The sequence below is a fragment of the Myotis brandtii genome, unplaced genomic scaffold, assembly GCF_000412655.1.
Source record: "Myotis brandtii unplaced genomic scaffold, ASM41265v1 scaffold65, whole genome shotgun sequence".
Lineage (NCBI taxonomy): Eukaryota > Metazoa > Chordata > Mammalia > Chiroptera > Vespertilionidae > Myotis > Myotis brandtii.
The window spans coordinates 298,871-305,768 of NW_005370516.1; positions in this window are offsets into that span (position 1 = coordinate 298,871).

Here is a 6,898-nt window from a genome sequence, read left to right on the forward strand (position 1 = left end):
TATGAAGGGTAGCTCGTACGCCAATTTGTATCAACAGTGTTTATTAGTGTAGATAGGTTTCCTTGAGGAAGGGCAAGGAGGCCAGTGTGGCATCAAGAGTGGGACAAGTCACTCAGTTCATGTGGTCTCTTCAGATGTCCACTCTTGACAATCATGCTAACATCTTATTGCATCTAAGTGTTCTGTGCATTTCCATACTAGTAGTACTCACCAATGCTTCATGAGCATAATCTCATTCATTCCTTACAATCATCCCTTGCAGTAGGGACTAGATTACAAATTAGGAAGTCTTGTTAAAGAGATATTTAATTAGCTTCTCTTGGTCACACAGAGAGCACACAACAGAACTGGTTTTTAAACCAGGACTTTTGCCAGCTGGTGTTGCTCAATGGTTGAGTGTGGACCTATGAACCAAGAGGTCATGGTTCAATTCCCAGTCAGGGCATATGTGCAGGAGGCAGCTGATTAATGATTCTCTCTCATCATTGATATTTATATATATCTCTCTCCCTCTCCCTTCCTCTCTCTGAAATCAACAAAAACATATTATTTAAAAAAATAATAAACCAGGACTTTCTGAGTCAAGGGTTAAAATTCTTATCTGGAGTGTTCAGGAAGAACACATAAGAAAGTTTGTAGAGTACCCTCCATATCAAACATGCTATATAAATCCTACTTAAAATGTTCTAATTAGTGGGATTTCTTTTCAATACTTGACTGAACTGAGCTAAAGAAGACCTCCTTATGTCATTGGTCCACTCTGGGCAGAGAGTGAGTTAGAGCATGGAAAAGTATGGCTCCCTACTTTGGAAGCCCTAAGAGAAATTATGGTGGAGATGCTGATAACTTCAGTCTGTAGGTATTGATGTGGAAAGGACTAGGGATTACCAGAGGTGGGAGGACTGTATCTGAAGGCAACTTACTTAAGGAGATGCAGTATTATAGCAGGAGAAGCATTATAATGGCACTCTGAACTGAGCAGCCAGGCCACAGAAACAGCAGTGGCCATCACTGTGACCCTAGGCAAGTTCCCTAACTTGCCTTAGTTCTCTAAGCCTTATTTTCTTCATCTCTGAACTGGACGTAGAAGAATCTGCTTCACAAGTTGCTGGAGGATTAAACAATAGGGTTCAAGTACTGAACACATTTGCTGAGTGCTTTTCATATATTAGACACACTTTAGATCTTGGAGACTCTTTGCTCCCAGAGATGGTTTATCCAGCAGAGACACACAATAAACGAAATAAAGAAGCAAACCTTATGGTCTGTTTGTCATTGATAAATGCCAGGGATAAAAATTAGGCAATGAAGTAGAGGAGGGGTGCTAGTAGGTTAGGAGGGGTCAAAGAAGGTCTCACCAAGAAGATTGCATTGGAGAAAATCTAGAGTCTATAAAGGAGTAAGCCATGTAGTTAGGCAAAGAAAAAGTAAGAGCAGGAATGTGCCCAAAGAAGAGCAAGGAGGTCAGTGTGGCTGATCAGAGTGGAGGAAAGAGCAAAGTAATAGGAAATGAAGTTAGAATCGGTACTGCCTTATAGGTTATCACAACTACTTTTAATTTACTCTGAGTGAGGCATGAAGCCTTTGGAAGGTTCTGAGCAGAGCAATGACATGATGTAACTAAACAGCAGGACTTTGGCTGCTGTGTTGAGAACAGACTGAGGAGGGACCATTAGGAGACCATGGCAGTAATCCAAGCCAGTAAAGAATATCAACGCAGCTGCTCCATAAAAATCACATAATTTCTCCCACTGTCTTGTATGAACATGAGTCCCCCCTAATTCCCATGTGCTTCAGGGCACCCTAGGAAGCTGTGAAGACAGATGTCCCTTGCTGATTGATTAGGTCCAGATATGGAACCCCAAATGCCACCCCCCAGAGACCAAATAAAGAAAGTTCTCTGAGTCATGCAGCCACTGTCAAGACATATTGGTGGCTTCAGAGGCATCCATCCAAAGCAGGGAAGGTTTACTTCACCAAGTGGAGAGCCTACACCCAGAGGAATGCCAAATCAAGCTTTTCTCACATTGGGATGATGGGAGGGCCTTCTGTTTTCTCTGGCATTGGAGCAGATCACATTATAGAACAGATGAGGTTTCATATTTTCTGGGGGCCCAGGTTGACACTGGCATCATTGATGTAGTTCACCCTGGGATGCCTCACCCTGAAATCTTTTTGAAGCCTGCTTACCAGGACCCCAGAAGAAAACATGTGCAAGACAGCTTCCACTGTAATGAATTCCCCCTAGTGCAGCGGTTCTCAACCTGTGGGTCGCTACCCCTTTGGGGGTTGAACGACCCTTTCACAGGGGTCGCCTAAGACCATCGGAAAACACATACTTGTAATTAGAAATAAATATTTCACAATATATAATTACATATTGTTTTTGTGATTAATCACTATGCTTTAATTATGTTCAATTTGTAACAATGAAACTACATCCTGCACATTAGATATTTACATTATGATTCATAACAGTAGCAAAATTACAGTTATGAAGTAGCAACGAAAATAATTTTATGGTTGGAGGTCACTACAACATGAGGAACTGTATTAAAGGGTTGCGGCATTAGGAAGGTTGAGAACCACTGCCCTAGTGACACAGACTTGGCTTTTCTACTATTTAGAAGCAGGTGATAAATGGTTTATTAAAAATTATTATTAAAAAGTGGTTCCGATTACCTTAAACAAGCATTGGTAGATGTCTGGCTCCCTTTCATACCAACCATCTGGTCTGACCAAGTCATTTCATGCTTTCAATTAGACATACCTTGCATGAGGTCTTTGACATGGCAGCTATGCGGTTGGCTTTGCCAACCCTGACAGAAAGGCTAGGCGAGCTTACCCTGTGTTCTCCTGCTGAAGCACTTTATTTAAGGCTTTGGTGAGCAATGTAGCCTGCCCCAGGTTATCCCAGACCTAGCAACCCACAACCATGCAAAAACACAGAGACTCCCCCAGAGGCCTTCTGCAACAGTTCCATGGCCAAGTGCAATTTTGGCACCTGGAAATACAGCCTTCGACTGGAAAAGTTCGCCTGCTACTCACCCTAAGAGCTAGGAAATAAGGCCAAGGTTGCAGAGAGGCTGTACCCATTGAAATGCAGCCATTTGAACTCTTTCCCAAAGGAGTGAATGTCCAGGAACTGAAGTTCATATGGCACAGCTATTACTCTATATTTCCATTGGGTGCCAGTAGTCTCATACATCACTTTGAAATGGTTCCCATGTTGCTTGGCCCTCTGTATAGCCTCTGTAGGATGGAGTGAAGAATGCAGCCCCCTTTCTAGGATAGCAACTCTTAAAGGCAAGGAGCTGGATTGCTTATGTGTCCATGAATACAGTTGGAAAAGTTCAGTGGTTAAAGAGAGGGCATTACTGTGTTGCTCATCCAGTAGGAGCAAGATGATGGTAGCTACCATGGCAGCAGCTGCAGGAATTGTGCCACAAAGACCACTGATAAGCTCATTTTAAATCTTGCTTTCTGGTTTGACACACCAGCCTTTACAAATATCATGCTAAGGTGCAAAACTAAAGCATGCCCCCCTCCTAATGTTGCTGTCTTCTCCTCACATTGTGTTTTGGAGAAAAAAGAATGAGCAATATGGGAAAGGATGGTATAACCTTGGTGCAGATAAAAAATAAAGACTTAAGGATGTTAGGTACCAGTGAACTCTTTAGAAATACATAGAGTAGCTTGACTTCCAAGAAAGCTAACGAAAATACAGATTGTATTCATATAATTAGAGTACATGTAATGAAAGAGTTATAGTTGAGGCTGTCCACACAACCTAAATCAGCCTATAGACAAATAGGAGGCAAGTAACCAGAGTAGTAAATTAATTTTGCATATGTGATATGACTGAGAATACTGAGTATGTTTATTCTAATGAAGTTAGCTATGGTTGTTATTTTCAAATACTTTATATAGAAAAGGGACATGTATGGTGTTTTCCAAAATGGGGTAGCCATACTACCATTGAGAAATTAATAATACATTAACAATAATGCTAATTATTAATACATCAATACAAATAATACATGTAATTAATAATGCATTGATAGTAGAATTAATAATTATTAAAAATATAAAACAAACACATCAAACCTATGAGTTCACAGATATTATGGCTCAGTTTTGAGATTAACATAGGTGTTTAAGTTACAATGAGTTGAAAGAAAAAACATGAAGTGGTTAATGGTATAAGGGTGTGATGTTACATCATGCGAGCAATATGGAAATGGTAACCATGTGGGTAGCAGGTCAGATTCTGGGTGATCCCATGGGAGAAAATGAAAACCAATGAGTAGAAGTTCCTGACATAAGTTTCAGCTCAACATACAGCAGACTTTACAATCAGTTCATTGCAATGATAAAATGGGCTACCCTAAGCATGAAGGAATTCTCCAGGCCCAGGAGTGTGAGAGCACAGCTAGAGGGCACTTGGTGGGGATGGGGTAGAGGAGATTTAGGCATCAAATAAGCAATTGGACTAGGTGACATTCAGGCCCTCTCTGGCCCTGCTACTATGGGACTGAGTTCTGCATCATCTCGCTCAGCACAGAGACTCCTGGCCTTTTCATGTTAAGAAAATCTGTTGTTTGTTTCCCTTTATTTGGAAAATGTTGGGAGGAAATCAACACTATATTATCAGAGATGCCCTGGGTTCCTAATAGGCTGAGCTGGTAATGATTGCCTCCAAGGCACTGATTTCAGCAATTAGCCATGGTCCCCATCTCCAGCTGTGACACATTAGGTAGAACTCATCACCTCATTCATTCTCACTTAGTTTGTCTGTAAAAGAAGACCATGTTCCCCAATAATAAAAATTGGATCTGGGGAAGGAATTGGATCTGGGGGAGGAATGAAATTTCTCCTGAAAGGAGAAGTAAAATGTAAGTGTGTTCTCAAGCCACTGGTTCCTTTACTGTAGTTTTTTCTTTTCTTTTTTTAAATCCTCACCTGAGGGTATGTTTTCACTGACTTTAGAGAGAGAGGAAGGAAGGAAAAGAGAGAGAGAGATGTGAGAGAGAAACATTGATTGGTTGCCTCCTGTACTTGCCCCGACCAAGATTGATATACCCAAAACCGAGGTATGTGCACTGACTGGGAATCGAACCCACTACCTTTTGGTGTATAGGACAATGCTCCAAACAGCTGAGCCACCTGGCTAAGGCTATGTGCTTATAGCCCTGGGCAAGTTACTTAATATCCCTGAACTTTCTTTTTTCTCACCTCTAAAATGGGAATATAATACCAATGCCATTGCTAGGAGGATAATGATTATAAAGTACATAATGTCATATTTATCACATCACAGGAGCTCATTAATTCATAGGTATTCTTATTTGACCCCTTTCTTTTCATCATGATTACTATTTATATAGCAAATGGAATTCCTGCGATAGTGCTTCTAATTAACTTCTCTACTCACTAATTCATTCAGCAGACATTTCTGAAAGTGCCTATGAAACCAGGCTCAGTGCCAAGAAAGCACATGATAGTCTCCATTATAGAGACCAGAGGCCAAGCTTGATAACAGTGCTTTAATTAGAATAATACTGTACATTTACCCAGCACTGCATGTCACAAAATACATTCATATAACATAATACCATTTTTATAATCTTCCAAATCTTGGGATATAACAGGCTTCAGGAGTGCAGAGACTATATCTGTCTTGTTTATTACTAGATTCTCTCTCCCTAGCACAGAGTCGGGAACATCACAGGGAATCCATCAGTATTAGTTGAAAGAATAAAGGAAGGGATTGATGAACCAATGAAATTAGCCAAAAGGAGAGTTATTGATATTATCATTTTACAGGTAGAGAAATAAAGTGTCATTGGCTTCGGTAGTTACCAGTCACTGAGTAAAGAAATAATTTCATCAATTAAACCAGTTGTGGGGGAGATGGCATCTTACCCTTCTGTTTTCTTGGACATAAAAGTGAGAATAAAATAATGCAATCTAAATGTAATATATAATAGCAGTAGTAGTAACATTAGCAACAATGAAAGCTACCAGGATGCAGTCTTTGTCCTAGGAACTCCATGAGGTCATAGTGAAAGTGATGGATGTGTTCTACAGAAAACATATTTGCGACTTACGGTATCTTCATCAGCTGTGGTCTTCCTTGGAGCAAAGCCTGTGTTGCTTCCTCTTCAAATCTTCCTCCAGTGGTAGAAATTGCAAGCTCCTGAGAGTAGGCTCTTTGTCTTTTCTAGATCTGTATTCCTACTGTGTTGTGCACATAGTAGGTATTCAACACACCTTTGATGAATAAATAAAAGGATGGTCTAATAGAAGGTCAGAAGAAATGCTCAATGGAGCCTAGAGTCAGGAGGAAATTTGAGGAAGGGGACACTTGAAATAAGCCTCAGCCGAAGTTTGATAGACATAGTGACTATGACACATTAGGAGACCTAGAGTCAGGAGGAAATTTGAAGAAGGGGACACTTGAAATAAGCTGAAGTTTGATAGACATAGTGACTATGACACATTAGGAGGACTGTAAGAAGGTTATGTGTCTTGTTTAAAGACTGGGCTGGGTGTGCGGTGGGGCAGAACTGGATTAGCTCTCAGCCTCTTGTGGGATCTTCCAGTCCTTGGCACCAGGGACCAGATATTCGGTATCAGTCATCACCCTGTTCTTCTTCCCTATTGCCTTGGTCAGCTCTATTGGTTTACCATTGGTTTATTGAGTTCGACCTTTGTAAGAAAATTGGAGCCACCAATGCCTATGGGAGCTGATGGTAAGAAACTTGTGTTTTTTCCACTAGCATGATGCTCCACGAGCAGTCATCCCAGGGGAATGGCATGGATTTTTGGGAAAGCAAATCAGAAAAAGCTTCAGTGGTCAAAAATGTGTGGGAAATGGAATTTCATTACTGCATAA